Raw genomic sequence first — 23189 nt, 5'->3', positions numbered from 1 at the left:
GTATTACAAATCCAGAAGATTACCTTCTCTTTCCTGCACTTCTCAATTGTGGATAATTTCCATGGAAAAGAATCTCTGCCCTACTTTAGTGACTATATTCTTTTGAGTCTTAGTGTCAGCAAGCCATGCTCATGCTGTAATACAGTTGAAATAATCAGTATCAATACTTATGTGTCACAGATGAGTGACTAATATTCAGCAGAAAGACAGTACATCGGATCAATAGGAGACATAGAATGAAGTTTAGAGTGGGGCTTCTTCCTCTGAAGTCTAGCTCTTTCAATTTCCCTCCTAGTCAGGGAAAAATCAGACTCAAGAACTAAATTACACATGCAAACAGTAATGTCTTTGTTAAGGAATGATGAAAAGTTACAGCATATGCAAACATAGTTCTAAAAGCCAGTTTACTACCATGTCTAGTAAATTTCTTCTGATTCACATGATAAGTGAATTATAGAATATGCTTCAGTATCAGTTCTCCTGCTGACCCTAATGAAAGGATAGGATATGTCACCCTAGAGATAACTTATTAGAAGATAACATTTGATACCATGTTTTAGAGCCAGATGCATCCAAAACAATGCTAGTATGTTGGAAAAAGAGAATCAGTTTTGTTTTCTGTTTTATATAGAGGGAAATGTCAGACATGAGTGCATTGAGAGAGTTCACTCAATAAAATCCAAACAATAATGTCTTAAAACATTTTCACTTAGAGCAAGAAATATAATTCATGGAAGCAAGAAGAGGTATTTTTCTTCCAAGCCCTGATTCACAACGAAGGCAGAAATTCTTTGCCTGGAAAGCACTCCATCTTTTGTTGAGCTGATTAAAACAAAGTACGTGAAACATTAAATTCTATTTTTCTTTGCTGCAAAAATTGGAGAAAGTCACTTAACCCCTACAGTACTTCAGCTGAAGCTGATGAAATGCTCTATTACAGATGTGCTCAGAGAAAAATCAAACTGCCAAGAAGGTTAGTGTGGCACAGGAACTTGAGTAAGAAGATTTTCTGGCTCTTGGAACTGGCATCAATAAACAGAATATAAAATAAACTAGCAAAACAAACTAGATATTTAAAAAAATAACTGTTAAGCATATAAACTGGCACTTCTCTTTGCCAGGAAATGTGTTTACAAAGTTACAGAGTACAACTCAAACTAATCATAGTTCTAAGTCTTGAGTGAAAATCACTTCTGTTTATAAATCACATTTGTGAAATTGAAGTTAATTGAGAGTGTGGGAACTCTGTGTTAGAGAATAAATTCTCTGTGTTTGTTGTGTGTTCTGGCACCCTTCAAAGGTGCTTTCATGAGATATCATTTTGATGTTAAGATGACTTAATAGAAATTAGGCTAGCAACTCTGATTAATAGCTTTACTGAAGTATACCTGACATAAAACTGCATTTTTCTGAGATGTGCAACATGATCACAATGTGTACAAACTTAAGAACTCATTAATACCATAAAAACATTGAATATATCCATTTAAGCCAATGTCTTTCCACACCTCTCTAGTGAATGCCTGCCTCTCTTTTCTACTCTTTCGGAAGCTACTGATTTGTTGTGTACCTATTTTAATTATTTTCTACATTCTCTAATCATTCATTAATTGTAACTATTGATTATGTTTTCTCTTTTGTACAAGGTTAAAACCATCATGGTTGAATAGTTTTTGTTTTAGGCATATGTTTTGACTCAGTATAGTATAACATTGGTTTTTTTTTTTTTTTAATTTTAAGACTTAAAAAGCTACCAACCTATATCTCAATACAGTCATTTAATTTTAAATTCTCAAAATTTTGAATGTGAAATGTGACAGTTACCTCATCACAATATTTGCTCAAAGTAATATTAACTTTGGGGAATGCTTTACTTTTGAATGATTGATTATGTTTCTGTTTATATATGCATTGTGTGGGGGATGTGTAGTAGATGGTTGTTGGTCTCTATATTTGTTCTCATCTGATACTGGAAGAAGCTTTTGTGATGATGGCTAAATAAGCCAGCGGTCAAAACGTATAGTAGGTTATCATTATGGGTAATATAATTGCTATATTTTGTTTTGTTTTGTTTTTGGGCATTATTATTTGGTTGTACACTAAATTCCTGGGCTATCTCCTCCTAGCTTCTTGGTTATGTAAATAGTTTGTGAATATATTCAACCTCACGGAATGTGCCTTCAATTGCATCTAATCTTTGTTGATTACTCCTATAAGCTGTGGGACACCATTGCCCTAGCATATTTTACGTGCAGGATGCCATTGTAGATCAAAAGGTTTGTGGCTAGTTTTGTGTTTATGATTCTTTGTAGCATACAGAGTATCGTCCAGTATGAAAGACTCTAGAACACAGGAGTAATGGCTCTGTGTAGCTACCATCTCAACTCCTCCATGACCAACTAATTGTATAGGTGTGGTCTTTAGCACATAACAGTCTACATAAACTAAATAAACTATCAGTTTATGTAGAATAACCTATAGTCCAGAAAACAGCCTGGGTTTTTTTGAGGGAATGGTGTTCTCATGGACCTCTTTGTCTAAACATTCAATTAGGTATAACTCAATTCTGATACTAGAGGTTTCATTTAGGGACAGGAAATATCAAGTTGGGCTATGCCTTCCCTCATTACCTATCTATTTTTTTAGATCCAAATAGCTTGGTGGCTTTTTTTCTTTGATGAGTATATTGTGTTCATCTTTTCCAATTAATTTTGATTTGAATTGTATTTTGTCATGTTAAAATGGCTATATCAATTTTGGTCCATTTGCTTGAATATCTAGTTTCATCCTTTTACCCTAAAGTGTTTTCTGACCTTGATGTCAAGGCATGTTTCTTTGGTAGAGTAGAAGAATGGATTCCATTTTGCATCCATTGTTAGTCTTTGTATGTTTATTGAGACTACTGATATTGAGAAAGACCGAAGAGATTTTTTTGTTAATCCCTACTATTTTGTTGTCTTGTGTGGCGGCATATATGCACATGCATACATGTGTTTTTTGATTACATTATTTGTCTAGGATCGGGAATATTGATTCCTTGTGTTTTCTTTGGAGCAGCTACTCTATTTAGTTTAGAGTTTTTCTTGTAGAGTCTTCTGTGAGACTGGATTTGTAGATATGTATTGCTAAAATTTGGTTTTATTATGGAATGCCTTATTTTCTCCATCTATTGTGATTGTTTTTGCTGTTTACAATAGACCAAGCTGGCATCTAGGGTCTCTGAGAGGCTGCAGGACCCTTCTGTCCATTCTGCGTTTTAGAGTCTTCACTGAGAAAATGGGTGTTATTCTAATATGCCTGCCTTTTATATGTTACTTTGTCTTTTTTAGTTTTACTATTCTTTCTTTCTGTACATTCAATGTTTTAATTATTATGCACAAAAAGGACTTTCTTTTCTTCTTCAATCTATTTAGTGTTCTGTATGATTCTTGTACCTTGATAGTAATATACGTTTTGGTTAGGAAATTTTTCTTCTATAATCTTTTGAAACTATTTTCAGTGCTTTATACCTGGGTTTCTTCTCTTCCCTATGACCCTTATTATTTTTAGATTTGTTCTTCTTATAGTATCCTGGATTTCTTGGATGATTTGTGGCAGTATTTTTTGGGCTTAATGTATTTTAACTAAGGTATTTAATTCCTCTATTGATTCTTCACTGCCTGAGATTCTCTCTTCTATTCCATTGGGTAAAGTTTGCCTCTGAGGTTACTGTTCAAATTCTTGATGTTTCCATGTTCATTTCTTGATGTTTTAAGTTTACATTTTCTTGCTTCTATTTCCACTTTCAGGACTTAAATACATCTATATATTTCTTGCCACTGTTTGTGTTTGGATTTATAGAATTGTAAAAGGAATTCGTTCATTTTCTTTTTGAGGATCTTAATTATATCCAGTCATAAATGTTATTTTAAGTTATTTTATTGTGCTTCACCTAGTTACAATTCTCAGAGCCTATGGTGTTAGGGGTTATTAAGAGTTCTAGTGAAGATGTTTTGTTTTTGCTGTTGTTGATAGTGTATTTATGCTGTCATCTAGGTATCTGTATTTGGTAAGATTGTGATTCTAGGTGCTGGTATCTGGTCTTGTCTTTGTTGGGTAGGTAGTTTGTTTCTTGTTTTCTGTTGTCTTTTTTTCTGGTTCTTAGAAAGATTTTGGGTTGGTGTTGCCTGGTGGGAAATTCATCTAGTTTCCTAATAGATTTTGACACTGGAAATCGAGGTAAAAAGTGTTTCTTGGTATTGAAAGCTGACACTTGGAAATGAACATGGGCTAGAGGTACTGCTGAGAAGGTTCCCTGAAGGCAGAACATCAAGGTTTCCATCAAGATGTGCTTAGTCCCCTGGGAATGGGAAAAGAGAGGAGTAGGATGCCATAGGTGCTCTGCTGTGGAGCTGAGGCCAACAGTAGGCAACTGGACATAGAGGAATGTGGGAAGAAGTAGATATCTTCAGTCAGCTCACCTGCTCCTAGCTAGAATGCCTGGCAGAATCCCAGGTAATTGCTGCTTGAACTGGGGGTTAGGATAAAGCAATGATTTATGGAAAGGAACTTTGGAAGTGAGGACCTGTGTGATCCATTAGAGAAGAAAGGAGACCACAGCAGGTAGTTAGCTAAAGATATGGGAATGGCTAAGATCAAGTCCTCAAATCACAGCACATGCTTGAGGGCATACAGAGAAAGGGAAACACTCCTTCACTGTTGGTAGGGATGCAAACTGGTACAGCCATTTTGGAAATCAATCTGGTGGTTTCTCAGAAAATTGGAAATAGTTCTACCTTAAGACCTAGCTATGCCACTCCTGAATATATGCCCAACTGATGTTAAACAATACCACATGGGCACATGTTCCACTATGTTCAAAGCAGCTTTATTCATAATACCCAGAAATTAGAAAAGGCCCAGATATCTCTCAACCAAAGAATGGATACAGAAAATAGGGTTCATTTACACAACAGAAGGTTATCCAACTATTAAAAAACAGGGACATTGTGAATTTTGGAAGCAAATGAATGGAACATAAAAATATCATCCTGAGGTAACCCAGACCCAAAAGGATGGCACATTATCAGTGATAAGTGAATATCAGTCATAAAGTACTGAGTTCCCATGATACACCCTACAGACCAAAAGAAGTTAAACAAGAAGGAAGGCCCAAGTAAGAAGCTACTTCTCAGAAGAAGGGACAAAATTGTCTTGAGAGGCAAAGAGAGACAGAGGGACCAGGGGCCTGAGTCGGAAAAGGGAGGGGGTGTGTTGGTCTGGTGTCAGCTGTAGATAGAGAAAGGATATTGGCCTAAAGGGCCAAGAGAATGATGGGGGGATTCTCTGGAAGTCCCAGAGACCTTGGATAGGGAGGTTCCTAGGAGTCAAAGCAAGTGATCTTAGCTGAGATGCCTAACAGTGGGGACACAGAAATGGAAGAGGTCAGTTTCTATAGCCAGGCAGAGCTCTCAGTGGAGTGATAAGGACCCAACCCATTAGCAAAACTTTTGACCCAAAATTTGTCCTGTCTAAAAGAAATGCAGAAACAAAATTGGATCAGAGACTAAAGGAGTGACAAACCAATAAATGGCCCTACTTTATACCCACTCCATGTGCAAGCACCAGTACCTATCACTATTAATGACACTCTTTTATGCTTGCAGACAGAAGCCTAGCATAAGTGTCCCTGAGAGGGTCAACCCAGCACCTGACCGAAACAGACACAGATACCCACAGCTAAACAGTGGGTGGAGTTTGGGAACATTGTGAAAGAGTTGCGGGAAGGACTGAAAGCCCTGGAGAAGATGAGTATCAAACAGGAAGACCAGCAGTGTCAACTAGCCAACTAACCCGTACCTCTGGAAGCTTTCGGAGGCTGATCCACTAACAGAAGAGCATACACAGTCTTGGTTGATGCTCTAGGCACACATGTAGCAGACATCCAGTTTAGTCTTCTTGGCTACCTTGTCTGACCTCAGTAGGAGAGGATGTGCCTAATTCTGAAGAGACTTGATGTGACAGGGTTTGGGGTATACCCAGTGGGAGGCCCACCATCTCAGAGAAGAAAGGGAGGGGCATGGTAGGAGGGACTCTCTTGTGGACAGGAGGGACCCAGGAGGCTGGCAGCATTCAAGATCAATCAATTAAAATATATTAAATAAAATTGAAAACCAAAATAACAACAAGTAAAACTAGGAGTTGGTTTTGGAGGAAGTGAAGGAGAGGTAAAGGTCTGCAGCTAGCCTATCTGCTTCCCAGGGTAGGGTAGCTTATGAGTTTCCTGCTTTAGTAATTCTTTACCTGCCTACTAATCTTCAATTTTACAGGACCATGTGGTTACAGTATTTGTATACCACTTGATGTTCTACATTTTGTTTACCTTTTAATTTGGCATCTGAGAAGAAGTCTTCACCAGTAAATAATTTTCAGCCTGTATGGAGAAAGACAACCAAGTGTGTTTTAATCAAGGGTAGAAAAGATATGAGGGTTTCATCTTTTTTTTTTCTTTTGTCTGATAGGTTGAAAGAGGAGCTTTTCTTCGCACAATAAACCAGCATTCAAATCTCATTTTTCAATTGCTTCTTTCTCTGTTCATGAGTAATTTCTTCACATATAGTTAGCTAATGTAATTCAATTGAATGTATAAAGAAAACCCTCTCTAAACTCGTTGCACGGTAGGGCCCATTGCTGTCAGTCTGAGTTGAAAGGATAAAGATTTTAGTAGAATGTATGGCCTATGATGCTAAATGGCTTACGCTTCTTCCAGAAAATATCATCTGATTTTCATCCTTCAGACAGGCTTTCGTGTTACCCACATTGGCCTTGAGCTTGCTATGGATTTGTATTTTCTCTTTTTTCTTTTTGTTAACATATTTAAACTTTGAAAAAGTTTTTGTTGTTTGTTTCTTTTGTTCATTTAACCTTTTAACATTTACTCGATAACTTAATATAGCATACACAAAGCAATGTAAATTCAATTGCCTAATTACTGTGGACAGGTTAGATTTGTTTAGCTCCCATTATATAACTGCATTATGACTATTAACATCAATCATTATTTAACTGATCATATATTTAAAAGCCTAACCAATTTTAGTTTTTAATTACGAAAAGTTTCTCCCTTTTTTTATGGTTTTTAAGAGTGGATCCTCTTTGATACAGAAAAGAAAAGTATTCATTTTGATTTTGCAACATGTGTGAGGTTGACACTGAGTGCTAAAATACTTTCCCAAAGGTTTCTATAGAAACACTGCATTGGCTGTAATTTCTGTGAGATGGCAGAAACAGCTCTGAGAATTGAACCTTATATTAAAATCTAACGACGAGCCTCTTTCTATTTAGGAGGATGAAAAATTGGTTTCATTCATGTTAAAGATGGATTCATGTTAGACCAATCTTCAGTTTTGACCAGGAAAATAGAAAATTCATACTGAATAATTTGTGAGTACCTTAGCATGTCTATGGTAAAAGTTATTCAATAAAATAACTGTTCGGATCATAAGGGAGTGTGCTTTGGAGGACTTTTCTTGAGTTAATGCTGCAATCCTATAATACTTATGTCATTGAGTCACTCGTCCTAAAAGAAGTGATACCAGGCTGTGGCAAAACTACAGACAACTCTTCAGAAATGTTTGTCTTTGGAAAGAAAGTTAAAAGGAACATTTAGTAAATGTCTAATAAAGATCAGGTCTTATGGAGCTGGGGAACGAAATGGACAAATGCGCGTACATTCTCCACTCAATGTCTTTATGATTCAGTAAAATAGTTTCCAGTATTTGAGGCCAGAATGAAATGCATGGAAATAGCTTTTTTTTCCCTGTGACTGATAAGAAGAGCACTGCATAATTCATCAAGAGAGCTGCTTTTATAATCCTCATAAGTGAGTTTTATGGCGATAGCAGATCAGAGGTATGTGAGAATTATTATAATCTGAGTCAAAATAATTTTACCATTAATGTCTGGTTTAGTTTACTGATAACTCAAATTTACTGTCCTGCAGTCTCATAGAGATAGAGAACATATGTTAGTCAATAAACATTATAAAGAGTAAAGGAAACGCTTAGGGATCATTGGAGAAGAATTCTTCACGTGTTTTCTTAGGATAACGTGAAAATAGGAGCAAATGAACATAAACACAAAGGCTCTGTGTTCTGTCAAACAGCATCTTTAGCAGATCCAACCTACGTCAATTCGTAATAGCAAGATTACTGTTGCTTTGAAAGCTTCTGGTTTGAATTGGGCAGGAAACACTGACTTTTTAGGGCAAAAATGGTGAGCAGCATCCCAAGAAGTCAGGAGAGTGATGATAATAATTGGATTGCTCTCATTGGCTTTTAAATTAGGAGATAGACTGAATTGATAATAATCATGTGAATTGCATTTTGAGAGATTTTGGGCTAGATGTTATATCAGAGACAGAAGAGAAGAAAAACCTCGTGATTGAAATTATTCAAAACAGATTAAGGGTCTACAGCTTGGTATTTCTGTCTGTTATAAATGCATTTTCATTTATGCCTCAGTATTGACATTTATGCCAGAGATTTAATTGGGCACAACTGACACTCATACCAGGTTCTTGAACAGTAAATCAAAGCAAAAAGTAGATTGATCACCGGCCCTGATTTCTCTATTAAATATTTTAATAATTATGATTAAGTTAAGAAACCAAAACAATGTCACCGCTAATTATCTTAGATCAGATAACAACTTGTACCGACCTGTCTTAATTTGTCAATTTGGTAAACGAAGCAATTCTGTAATTATCATGTTCTTTAATTTGTCCATTTTTATAAATGGGTTTAAATTAACAAATCTTACTTCTGAATATTTTTCTGGGAAGGTAACTGACTCCTCTTGATACTTTTTCTATGAAGCATGAAAAATTCCTTTTGCAATACTGGCCTCTGAACATCTAAGTGTGTCATGTACAACATTAGATTAAGATCCCAAATACTCAATCTAAAATCTCCACATAAACAGTTGTCACTAGGCATTATTACTACAAACGATAAGTTTTAATTACATCTTTAAATCACAAATCTTAAGGCATTAGCTTCCATAATGTACATTTTTTATACTTACGTACTGCTCACATTTCTCACTGATGGGTGAGGAGTTGAAAAATGATTCATAATGTTAACTTTTCATAGCAAGAGATTTCCATCCACACTCTCACCTCATCAGAGACATGTCTGCTAAAGGAAGAGTTTTTAGCATAGGTTTATTTGCGACCCATAGAAACATAAAAATCTTTCACAATAACTGTGGTATAAAAATTACACTGGTAAGGGCTAAATATATAATGCAGAGTTCTTGCCTAGCACATATGGAACTGTGAATTCCATTCCCAGAACCACGAAAGCAAAAAACAAACTAACCAAACAAAAAGCCTATCACTGATGCAATATAAAATTAAATGTGTGTAAGTTCCTGTGATAGCTTAAGTGGAAATTTATGATGTCTTTGGAGTCTCAGCTTTTGTCATGTGATTTTTTTTCCGGAAACCATCTCATAAGAGGATATTTTTGCTGAAGCAGACACATGAGAATCTCTTTTGCTGAGAACAGACATGTGGTGTTTTTCTGGAAGCAGCCTAGAAAAAGGGCTTGTGACGTTTTGCTATAGCAAACACTTAAGAGAACATGGAGATGTTTGGAAAGGGTATAACTATAACCCAGTAGACAGTGGACAATGCTGTAAGATACTGATTCACTATACCACTGTTTGCCGGTCAACACAGGGATTTGCTAAACTCAGCTTCACTAATGATGCTGTGTGGTATTGTTTTGCCTTGCTACTCTTGTCTGGTCATCATTTGTCAGGACTTGATAAAAGGATATTCCAAAGAACTTCTAAGCGTGTTCCGGCAGCTTCTTCCTGCTTCTGAGGGCAGGCTGATTAGCAGTGTCTTACAATTTCTTCTGAATCAAACTACATTTGCTGATTTGTAAATGGTGTTTGCAAGTGGATTGAGCTGCTGCTGCTGATTCATGTGAATTGAACAGCTGATATCCTGACAATGCAGACTGGCTTCATTCCAAAGAACCATTTCTCAATATGTCCACATCCTCCTTTCCCTATTAACCTTTCCTTTCCTCTATCTCTGGAAGATCATGGGGTAATATGGGGGTTAAACAATTTAAATACTTACTAAAGAAGATTTTAAAATATAAGCCTAGAGTAGATAAAGAAGACTAAACAATCATTCAATTAATGAAAATATTGTATATGGTTTCATTTCCTTGGGGATTCTGTCCTGAGATATCTATAGATTACTTACCCATTATTCATGCCTTAAGTGTGGCCCAATGAACTTTTACCACTTTAGCAAGAATGTTATAATATGCCCTTCCTTTGCCATAATTGATCATCTTCACAAACCCTTCACCTCACATACTGCAGCTATGCAAAAAAAAGAAAAGAAAAGAAAAGAAAAAAGAAAAAGAAAAAGAAAAAACACCCTGTAAGAAAAAAAAAATCTCTAGGTGGTAGATATTTAGGTGTAGATAACTAAAGAGGAATAACATCTAAACTATCAATATATTACTGATGCATTACTAACATTTAGATTTTAATCATTGCTATGTCTTATTAGTGACAGAAGGTAAAATAAAAAAAAATGAAAAAAATAAATGTAATGAAGAAATGTCTAACTTGATCATCTATTATTTTGTAGAAATATGAATCATACTTTGTAAAAAGGACTGATTATTCTTCATTTAATACAAGGTCTTATATTGCAAGCAATTGTTTATACAGATGGAAAATAACATTGCCCTTTATTGGGCAATATATGTTAATTTCTAACTGCATTTCTTATATTCATAAGCAGATGCTTTGGAAGATGTTGGTAACTTAAGTACTTATCTAAAGACATAGAACAAAAATACAAGCAAAACAGCTTCTTGACTAAAGCATGCATCAATGGCCCCCATCATTTGAAAGTTGGTGTCAAGCCCTTAATTAAAGAATTCAGTATTATTCACATTCTTCTAGGCAGTGGGAATCTAGCAAAACCAAAAATGCAGGCTCTGTTTATGGCTTTTATATCTGATTTTTAGACAGATATATTGAAAAAAGTAAACAATAAAACATAAAACATTCAATAATGATAAATGCTAAGGAATAAAATTAAGTTAGGAAGGAAACATAAATTGTTCATGTAGATACGAAAGCATATAACGTTCTAAAAGATGAATCTATGGATAGACATAGACATTGAGTTAGATATGTTCCTCAAGTGTAGGTGTAGGGAAGTACAGTCCAAAAGAATAAAGGAATTATACTAGAACTCTAAACTACTGGTTTGCCTTATATGTTTTTGGAGCAGAAATAAGGTCACCAAGATTAAAGCAGAATAAAATAGAGCCAGCAGTCAAAGGCATACTGTGGTAAGTGCAAATATATCTACTAGAGTCTCATAGGCCACTGTGTACTTACACATTCATTTTGAATTGCATAGGAGGCAGAGGTAGGTTTCAGTATGTACTACCTCATTTTTAACCACTGTGTATAATTGGAGTCACCTTGGAGGAAGTAGAATAGACTGAGGGATGACTGTGAGAAAGGTGCAGTCAAACTGTTAACAAGTGATAGAGACAGTTTCGCTCATCCAACAACAGAGTAAATGATATGAAGATGACTGGATCTTATATGACTTTCAGAGATAGAGTGAACACAGTTAACTGATGGACTGAGCATAGAGTATCTGCAAAATAAGTCAATCATGAATGGTATAACATAACTGCCTTCTCAATCCTGTCTGTGCCCATAGGTCTATTCTGCCCTCAGCATTCTGCATCTTCTCCATACTGGAGGGGAAGAAACATCTGCATAACTTTATACAACTCAGCAAATATCACAGAAAGGCTCTCAGAGCAAGAACACAGACAGCCATAACTCAAAAAGTTGCCTTCTTGATGTGACATGACCATTATATTCATGAAAGCACTGCACAGGACTGGAGCATTTGGTATTTTATCATGAATAGGGAAGGGGTTCATGAGGCCAGGACTCTCCATGAGAGGAGTTTACGGCTGTTGGGTAAGGAATGTCCTTTTCTTTAGTTGTGTAGCCAAAAATAACTTTCCAACCATGTTCATATACTCTCCCCCCCCTCTCTCTCTCTCTCTCTCTCTCACACACACACACACACACACACACACACACACACACACTCACACACACACTTTACATGATATAATACATGACCTTGTTGGGAAGAAACATAACAGATATAAATTATGAAAAATGACTAAGACATATTACATACTTATGTATGAAAATATCAAGGAATAATAAATCATATAAATTTATGAATATATCCAAGAATAATAAATGATGCTTGATAGAAGGCTCAGTGGGTAAGACTGCTTGCTGCTCTTCCCAGGGACTCCAGTTCAATTTCTAGCACCCACATGACCAGCTCACATCCTTCTGTAATTACAGGTGTATAAGATCCAACACCCTCTTCTCATTTCAATAGACATCTGCACACATACATGCATGTGCGCACATGTACACACACATATGTATACATGCACAAACATATATAAATACATATTGTATAAATACTTAAATGATAATAAAGAATGACATAAAGTTGAATGACCTATATATCAAGGAAAAAATGGGGTTGTTACCAACCGAGAATAGAAAAGGTGAGAACAGATAGGAGTCAACAAAAATGATCTTACAGTGTTGAACAAGCTCAGAGAAAAATGAAATAGAAGACGTCCTCATAACGAGAATAAAAGACTGAAACATAGGAGTCTTTGCTATGCTAATGGATGTGAGAAGTAACTTTATTACAGACATCAAATGACCAGGAGAGAGAGTTTCATGTGTTTAAGGTAATGAATCATGAAGAGCAAGAACAGCATGACCTAGACAACCATGTCTCATGAGAACCAAATTGCTATGGTATGTATTCTATATCATAGGTGTATATGTAATATTTTATAATTTTATACTAAATAATATTTAGTGTTTATCAGAATTAGTCCAAATTTCAAGGATAATATGAGTAATATTAATATTCATTCAGTAGGTAAGCAAGAATATAAAATAAACATTGAATACGAAAGAAATAAAAATTTTCATACAACCCAGTCCCCTGATAGCTTTGAGAAAGCAATTGTAGATGAAATAATTTTGACAAATCAGTTAAGTGTTGTTTTTCCTACATTGTCAGTTAAAAAACAAAACCAAACGCAAAAGTGTTTAGATAAAAAACTTTCATACTTGGACTTTCAGGAGATGCCTGTCAAGTCAAACCTCACTATGCCACAGTGAAAATATGAAACATCAGCATTTTCTTCCAAGTCATTTTATCCACTGTAAGCTGAGGTCACTGCCCACTGCAGTTGCTCAAACAAAGAGGGCAGTGGAGGCCAAATCTTCAATGTGTCTCTACAGTCTTTTTTGAGGAGATGTAAAAAATGTTTCATATTGGCAGCTAAGAAGGATCTGCCAGGAATCCCTAGCAGATAATTGGTTACATTGGGAGTAATAGCTCTCTTATTGCCCACAGTAGGACAAAAAATGAAGTACATATCAGTCTTTGATTATTTCAAGAGTTGGTAAATTTCCCTGCTAAAGATGACAATGTAAGGTTTGTAACATTTCAGAATGATCTTACACTATAATGTTCAACCATGCCCATATTCATATCAAATAAGAAAATATACATACATGCTGAGGAGTTGGCTCAGTTCAAAAAATTGATCACTAAAGAATGTGAGGAGCCAGGGACAGATACACGGAACCCACATGAGACAAGAATGGTAGCATCTGTGACTGTAACCCCAGTATTTCTACAGTTAGATGACTTGTAGGAAGGAAGCGACAATGATAGTTTTATGGTAGAAAGAACATTGGAAAGAAGTTTGAGTATGGTCATAGAATGTCATTCAATTTTGAAACTCAAGAGAGTTAGATCATTTCCCCATATACTCTGACACCTACATGATACATGTATGATAGAGTTGGATGTTTATTGCCCTGTGAAGATACAATGCAAAGATTAACTATTTAAGAAAACGATCACTTAATACTTCATAATTTATGTGGGTCAAGAGTCTAAAATGGCCTCCCCAAATTGTGTTAAAGACTCAGATAAGGCTGGAGTCAAAGTATTGGTTGAAACTATACACTTTGATGAAGGCCCCACTACTATATTCAAACACATAGCTTTTGGTTCAATTCAGTTCCAAAACATTACTGGATTTGAAGCCTCAATTCTTCTCTCAAAATGACCGCAAAGATCCCCTACAAATTTTGAACATAAAGATTTCATCAGATTATTTTCTCAAACAAATCCATGGGATGAGACAGATGGGCTGGGCTTGAGGAGTTCACTACACAGGTCCATTTTCAATAGCATAATTGAAGGAGGTGGTTGCTTCTACTTAGCAAATTGATTATTAATAGCAGAGCAGAATATTCGAAACATACTCAATATGAAATGACATAGGCACCTGAAGATAGAAGCTATGGGGACTCAATTTAGAAGGCTCCCTCTAATGCCAGAGTGGCTTACTGGGAGAACTTATTCCTTAGCTTCTAGTCCTTACCATGAGAAAGAAAAATATACAAAGCTCCATACCATGGTGCTGGATAAACCATTCAAGTATATTGCTATTTAAGTACTAACCTAACCTGATCAAAGGATCCAAGACAGCAAGAGAGTGTAATAAGGTTACCCTGAATAATTGCAGGGGAAAAGCCAGAAAAAAAGTGTTAGCAAATGACTTTTTAGAATTATTAAATATACAAATTGGTAGTTGTTTTGGTTGTTTTCCTAATATCAAAACTAAATTGCATTTCTATAAATCAAATTGTGTACTCTAAAAGATGGCTTTATATCAATATAAAGCCTAATAGTAAAAATAGTAAAAATATGTGGATCTTTTCAGGAAATTCTTAGGCTGTGGTACAACAATATGACCTGCAAATACATGGTCATCCCAAGATGCAAAACACTCTGTGCTTCTCTGTCACTACTGTGTCATTTCTAATGAGAGTGTAATGTGAAAGGTCACACAAGGAAATAATAGGTTCTAGTTATTAGGTGAGTATAAAATGTTTCTTTATGGTGTTAAGATGTTTTGTAGTAACTATTCTCAGTTTAACTTGTACATTTATTCATCTAGGAAATGTTTAAGGAGCATTTATAGAGAAACAGGTTTCTTGCTTCATGATTATAAAGATAGCAAAAGTAAGTCTCAACTACTCGTACATTGGTTTTTGTTTTATTTGAAGGGGGTGGTTTGTTTGTTTGTTTTTAGAATAAATTCATACACCAAGGGGTGGAGAGGTGGACAGTGAGTGGTTAAGAACACTCACTGAACTTCTGTAGGAATAAAGTTTGTTTCCCTGTACCCATGTTGGGTGACTTACAACCACCTGCATCTCTAGCGCCAGGATATCCAATATTCTCTTATGACTCCCATAGGTACCTACACACAGATGGCATAAACACAAACGCAAACACACACACACACACACACACACACACACACACACACACACACACACCTCACATTGACAGATCTAAGTTTCATGACTATGTAGCTGCATCTCTTTAGATCTCCCCTAAATTTAATTGTATGCATTCATTTTGGAGGTGTCCAGTAATTTTTTATGAGTTGGTAAGTTTACCCACAGCCAAATCTTCTCTCTCTAGCACTTCCTGTAAGGAAAAATGTAAGTAAAGACTTCACATTGTAGAGCATTTTTGTTCCTTGGATTAAGATAAGTACTTTTCAATAAATTTAATTTTCTTCTTTCCTCTACTTCCTTCACACACACACACACACACACACACACACACACACATACACACACACACACACACACACACACACACATTACAGTACAAGGAAAATTAAGAAGAGAAAATTTTAAAACATTTGCCAGTATGCTTGACTTTCTGCCTCTTCTTTGCCTTCCTGTAGATTTTATGAGTGTAGAAATGAGTAGACCCATCTTCTGTGCATGGGGAAGATATCATAAGACATGTACTTATCTGAACAAGGTTCCTCAAAATACGTGCTCACCTCATGCCTCCATTTGTAATAATTAGAAATGTGACCATTATAGAAGTCATAAGGTTAGATAAGGCTAGAGTGGACTAAATCAGGCCCTTTATTTATTTTTTTTCTTTTTTTTTATTAACTTGAGTATTTCTTATATACATTTCGAGTGTTATTCCCTTTCCCGGTTTCCGGGCAAACATCTCCCTCCCCCCTCCCCTTCCTTATGGGTGTTCCCCTCCCAACCCTCCCCCCATTGCTGCCCTCCCCCCAACAGTCTAGTTCACTGGGGGTTCAGTCTTAGCAGGACCCAGGGCTTCCCCTTCCACTGGTGCTCTTACTAGGATATTCATTGCTACCTATGAGGTCAGAGTCCAGGGTCAGTCCATGTATAGTCCTTAGGTAGTGGCTTAGTCCCTGGAATCTCTGGTTGCTTGGCATTGTTGTTCATAAGGGGTCTCGAGCCCCTTCAAGCTCTTCCAGTTCTTTCTCTGATTCCTTCAACGGGTGACCTATTCTCAGTTCAGTGGTTTGCTGCTGGCATTCGCCTCTGTATTTGCTGTATTCAATCAGGCCCTTTATATAACAACTTTTTTTCTGCAGAAAGAGGGAAAACACAGAAGAAAAAAATGCCTTTAGAACATGGAGTGTGACAGGAAGAATATAGTTCAAGGCAAGTGAGGAACGTCTCTGGAATCTTCACACTGTGCGAACCTGCCAAAGAGAACATAAATTCCTTTCATTCTAAACAATCAACTGCATAATATTTTTTATTATGGCAAATCTACAAACTCAATATGTATTTTACAAGCTTTCTTCTTATTTCTTTTAATCTTTGGAAGTTTTTCTTTAAAACCCTCTGGTCTGGACAATATACACTTACTGATTTTCTTTGCCGTGTTAGTGTCCTGGACAGACTAAAGAGAAGTTTCTTAAGTCAATGTATATATACACTATCTCAGTAATGTTAAATACTTCTTCACACACTGTTTTCACAGGAGGAAGCATTAATTCTTTGCAATACAATGATATTGCCTTGCGTACACTCACTACCATTTAAGGAAAATTCAATATCTGAAGAACAAATAGGAAGTGAAACAGTGGGGGACAGATAAGACAGTGAAGAAAGAAATAAAAACTTTACAGTGAGAACTTTAATACTGACCTATTTTGACGTGGGAGCTGTCAGAACATTTGGAGAACAATTAGACACTTTTGGAGAAGGCTACCCTATAAGGAAGGAGCAGTAATATGGAGATTACCAATAATAATAATAATAATAATAATAATAATAATGAGAAATGAAAGCTGTAACAAGACAGTCTGCTTTTGACTACACACCATGAACAAGGCTGCATGTTAAGTGTGGATCACAAAGTATTGTACTTAAAGTAAGTGATATGCTTCTAATGCTCCAGATATAGTATTGCAGAAATTCGATGTATTAAAGGTGCTCACATCTCAACCGCACTAAAGGATGGAATGGGTACTGAAAGCAAGGATGATGGTACTTCTCAACTATTCATTCTACCTTCTACTGTTTTTAAATAAAACCCAAGATGGACTTTACGCACTGCCACCATGGTCCCCTTGCCTTGGGATGGTTCCATTATTCATGTCCAGCCTCAGCAAGAGATTTACCTGTACAATTTCCCTCTCAGCTTCTCATTTTTTTTTCTGGATTCTTACTCTCAGTGGGATACTGCCATCCTTGTCCTCACAAATGTGAACACGACTTTCCGTGGATGTTATGTCATACATTTCTGCATCCCCCTGTCTGATCTACTTCTGATACTTTCATATGATAGGCAAATTAGTATGGAAATACAGCAGTAAACAAGATCAAACAAATGTTTATGAACAGTAGGCTGTAGCTGTTGAGGAGACAGCTCCTTCAGTAAAGTGCTTGCTACACAATTATGAGATCCTTATTTGAATCACAAGCATTTATGTTAAAACCTGTGTGTGGCAGTATGAACCTGCAATGGCAGAGCTGGGGATCTGGAGACAAAAAGGTTCATGAGTCTCAAAGGCTGGCTCACTGAGACTAATCAGAGATTTTCAGGTTGATTGAGGCACCCTGTCTCAAAAAAAAAAAAATAAGGCAGAAAGCAATTGAAGATTACACCTAACATAAGCATCTGCTCCCCTAACACATGCAAAAGGGCAGACATACACAGAGCTACATTTTTAAAGTCCACTCATCAATCTTCTGTAAGAAATTGTATAACAGCAACAAAAGATGTCTACGTTTATTTTAATCCATAGTTAACTACCTTAAAGACTATAATTTATACATGCCATAAAGAGCAGAATAATTCAATAAAAATAAATTCAAATTTTAATTGTATATTAACAAGGTACTAACATTATTTTATATTACACTTAAATCCTATAATAAGCATATAGTCTTTGGGAAAATCATTTGGCAAACAGTATTAATATTGGAATACAATTGTAAACACAATGATTTTCTTTTTAAAGATAAAACATCATGGCTCATGAGCACAAAGAGATGCATAGAAACAATTTGGCTTTTAAAAGGCTGAATTCGTCCTCAGCCATGGAGTGAATTCTTCTAACTCTATTTCACAGCTTTCCGAACTGAAGGGATGTGATGGGATTCTTGCTCCTCTACAATTTTTGAGTGTGTATTTCAGCAACAACTTATAATTTTCAAGCCTAAGTGCAAAATGAATTTGCATTTCAAAAATGACTGAACACTCTGGAAACAGAGATGCTGCTTCTCAGTATGGCTGAGCTCTTGATAAGCAGTTGCTGGGAGTTCATGATGCTAGGTAGACCTTTGCAAGCAGCTCGTGTGAAATCAGCACATCAAGAGAGATTGCCTTTCCACAGAGAGTTCAGCTACATAAATGAACAAAAGTGGGAGAGATCAGACTATCAAATATCATGTAAAAATTGAAATAAAGATAATTTTAAAGAAAATGTTTATTGTTCATTTGCCTTCTCAAGGGCTGTACACTGTCATTTTTGCCACACCACAGTGTGAAACTTAATGATTAGCTCCAATATAATTAACTGTTAAATAAGGAAAGCACTTAGCTGATGTGAAGTTTAAATAGTGTTATGTTCTCAAGCATAAAACATATCCTACTCTTAAGGTCAATCAATAAATATTCTTTCTTATCCATGGCTTTAATGATGACAATTTTTTGTTTTGTTTGTTTATTTACTTTACATCCAAGATTATCTCCCTTTTCCCTCCCAGGACCTCACACAGAACCTCTCTTCCTTCCTCCCTCACCTTCTCCTTTGAGATGAGGAAGCCCCTCTCAAGATATTACTCCCTCCCTCCGTCCTCTGGCACATCAGATTGCTGCAGGACTAGGCACATCCTTTCCCACTGAGGCCAGACAAGGTGGTCTTTTTAGGGTAAAAAGATCCACGGGCAAACACACAAGCAGGCAAGTAGGCTGGCAACAGATTCAGGAAGAGCTCCCTCTGCTGGGGAACACGCTGCTCATCTGCTACCTACGTACAGAGAGCGAGGGTCCTAGGTCAAGCCTGTGCTCATCTTTTGTTCTTTTGTTTGGTGATTCAGTCTTTAGGAGTTTCCAAGGATTCATTAGTTGACTGTGTTTGTCTTCCTGAATTGTCCCCATCCTCTTCGAGTCCCTCAATTCCTGGCATCAATAGGAGCAGAAGTCCTTGTTCCTGTGAAGGATCGTTTCCCCAGGGCATTGACATGGGAGTTGGTGGGTAGGAGTGGGAGCATCTTCATAGAAGCAAAGGTAGGGAGAGGGGCAATGGATGAGGGGAGAAAGGGAATAACATTTGAAAGGTAAATATATAAAATATCCAATAAAAAAGATTCCTCTTGCTTCATCTAATGTTTGACTGTTTCCATGCAAAAGAAGTTGTCCATAGTGTTGGACAAGTGTTGTATCAGGAACCGTTTTTGCCTCCAGCAGTGACGTCACCTGGCCACCTGCACATCTGTTGCCATGGCAACGGCCATACATTCCCAGCATACATTTGGTTCAGCTCCCACCTTCACCTGGGAGCAGTTATATCACAGATCAAGTAAAAGGCAGACCCTTCCTGCTCCCTTCATCTTCTTTTCCTCTCATGTTTTTATCTCTTCCCTTTTTCTTTTTTCTCTTTCTCTTTTCTCCCTTTCTTGCCCCCTCAAACCTGTTTCCATAATTTCAATCAACTTCTTACAGGTAGGACCCTGTTGACTTGGTGTGGTTTGTCCAAATCTGAGCCGTGATTTTTATCCCAACATTGGTGGCCCTGATAGGATAATCCTCCTCGAGACTGTGCCCAGCAACTGCCCTGGAGCCATGCACATGCTACCTCCTTGCACAAACACCAGCAGATTGGTAGTTTTTTTTTCTCCAATTGGCACGGAGGAACCCTAATTTCCAAGATAGTTCCTGGCCAACCTCTATGGGATAAAGGGTTTGGGCCTCCACAGTCAAGGTTCAAGATAAGACTTTGATTGTTGAATGAGCAGTGCCTTGAATGCTGTTCTTCACTGCCCTCCCCTTTTGGGCTCTTGCAGCTAGGTCTGGGTAGGAACAGTTTCTGATGGGTCCAGGACTTGACATATATAGCCTCTGGGAGTCTAAGTGACGATTCAGAACCCCGGTCTGGCAGAATGCTGTTATGGAATTACTAGCCAGGACACCAGTACAAATAATTCAATAACTCCCCAATGGTTAATTTGTTGTCTCTGAATGTACCTTCAACAACCCCCCTGGGATATCGTCTAGAAATTTTTAAAACTCTGAAATTAACACCCCACTTCAAAATGGATACATCTTTGTAGTATGGACTCAGTACCCATTAGACAATGGCTCCAAATGGCCATTTAATGGCACACTAAATTCAATAATCTTACGGAATCTTCATACATACTGGTAAACGGAAAGAGGTCCTTTATGTTCAAAAATTTATCTACCTTTACACCAACCTATCTCAGTGCTCTTCTTGCAGCCTCACCTAACTTCTCTTAGCCCTGAGAAATGCACTAGAGGACAGTACAATCCTTGACCCAGCTAATGGACTCCTTCCTCTTCATGCAGATCTGTTTCCATGCCTCTGAAAATCCAAGCTGGAACCTCAGTTTCCCCTTCTCACCAGGCTACCCCAGAGCCTTTTTGCATGACCTTTCCATACCCTTCCCATCCTCTGCCAGTTGGAGGATGCTCCATTTTCCCTGCATTGGCACCTACCTTTACCCCTCCAGTCACCTGTTCCAAAGCCATAGCCAAAGCCTCAAGTCCTCCACCACCAGGGACACCTGACCCAGCACAGGTCCTTCCTTTAAGGGAAGTTGCTGGTGGATGACCTCGTCAGGGCACATGTTCCTTTTTCACTAAATGAGCTTTCTCAGCTAGAAAGCAGACTGGGTTACTTTACCTCTAACTTGTCTGACTATCTTAAAGAATTTCAGTACATTATCCAATCTTATAGGTTGACTTTCTATAATGTACATACGATGCTTACTTTCTGAGGAACACCAGCGAGTTTGAGAATAGGTAAGAATACAAGCAGACAAGGTCCATCAAACAGATGGAGCATATCCAATTGGGTCTGAGGCAGTACCTAACCAAGATCCATGATGAAATTATAATTCCACAGGTGGTATTTTAGCCAGAGATAGATCCATAACCTGCCTCCTGGCCATTCTCCCCAGGGCAGCCTTAAAACAGGTAAATTTTGAAAAACTACAAGGGGTCATGCAGGAAAAACAAGAAAACCCATCTCAATTTTTAGAATGCCTCACAAAGGCTTTATTGCAATACACTAATCTGGACCCTGAAAACCCAGAGGGTAAGCAAATTCTGATAACATTTCTTTTCTCAGAGCTATCCCAACATAAAAGACAAACTTAAAAAGCTAGAGAGGAGGTCTCTAACTCCATAAACAGAAGTTTTGGTGCTGTCCTTCAAGGTGTACCATGAGAGATGAGAAGGCATGCAGACAAAAATACCATACGCTGGCAAAGGCTATATGACCAGTCCCACTGATGCCCTGGACACATTGTCTTCTAAGGCTAAGAGACCACCAAGCTCCTGCCACAAATGTGGTCAACAAGGTCATTGGGCAAGGTCTGGCCCTAACTTCCACAAGTCAAATGGGCCATGTCCTAGGTGCCATCAGGAGGGACATTGGGCTGTTGATTGCCCTCATGTTGTACAGGACAGAAGGATATCACTCCCAGATAACCTTCCAGCCAATCTCCTAGGCTCAGCTATGAATGACTGAAGGGGCCTGAGCTTCCTTCACCCAACTACTACCATTACTAGCAGGGAGCCCCAGGTAGCCATCATGGTATGTGGGTGGCCCATCTCCTTTTTCTTAGACACTGGGGCTACTTAATCAGTCCTGATGGAGTTTTGGAGATCCACACCTCTCTCCTGTATTACTATTGTCAGGATAGGAGGACAACCTTACCAGAACCCACCATTTAGCTGCATTTTTATGGGTGTACTTCTCACCCATTACTTCTTGGTAGTGCTAACATGCCCTGTATCCTTATTGGAAAGTGATCTTCTAGCTAAGTTGGGAGCCTCTATTTCTTTGCTCCACCCATTCACCTAAAGCTGAGCTCTCCAGCAGTCCCTCTGCTCCTTCTAGTCAGTCAACCTACTAACACTAACGTGTTACTTCCTTTACCAGCTTCTTACGTAGATCCCCAAATCTTGGATGTCCAGAACCCCTCTGTTACTAAACAGTTTTTTTAAATAGGGTCTGGAAACTTCTCTAAGGTCAGATGCCAGGAACTAATCCAAATTGCTGTCATCTCTGTATTGGCTATCTCATTTATGAAGAATTATCTTTATACTTGATTTCTCTTTGGCCAGACCAAAAATATGATTGTAAAAAATCAGATGAATATGGGGGCTGCTCATATTGGTCTTGTCAGAAACAAGTGCTAGGATTATGAACCAATAACTTTTATCAATAATGCAAGACAATCTATTTCTACATAAAAGATTCATGAAATCCCAGGTGGGAGGCAGGAGTTGTTGGTAAGTTCTATTGTAAAAATAAAGGCAGGTTCCCAGTAAGTACTATGCACATTCAGAGAAAGTATGTCTCAATTTACCAATACCTAGATATTGGAAAAGTAGGAGAAATAATCAAACACTCCTTTGATTTCCTTTCCTTTCTGGCATCCTTCCCCCATAAATGCCA

At 37.4% G+C, this 23189-nt stretch overlaps 1 long non-coding RNA gene across 1 annotated transcript; it reads right to left on the bottom strand.

Annotated features, from left to right (window-relative positions):
- Nucleotides 1–16249: 16249 nt before the first annotated feature.
- LOC102551358 (uncharacterized) lies at nucleotides 16250–20022 on the bottom strand. Its single transcript, XR_351576.5, has 3 exons — nucleotides 19520–20022; nucleotides 17182–17246; nucleotides 16250–16613 (listed from the first exon to the last, which is right to left on the bottom strand). It is a non-coding gene; the product is annotated as an uncharacterized LOC102551358 (long non-coding RNA).
- Nucleotides 20023–23189: the final 3167 nt, after the last annotated feature.

The sequence above is a fragment of the Rattus norvegicus genome, chromosome 2 (genome assembly GCF_036323735.1).
Source record: "Rattus norvegicus strain BN/NHsdMcwi chromosome 2, GRCr8, whole genome shotgun sequence".
In the NCBI taxonomy this organism is placed as follows: Eukaryota; Metazoa; Chordata; class Mammalia; order Rodentia; family Muridae; genus Rattus; species Rattus norvegicus.
The sequence above is the reverse complement of the archived record's forward strand: the minus strand, read 5'-3'. Positions and strand labels throughout refer to the sequence as shown.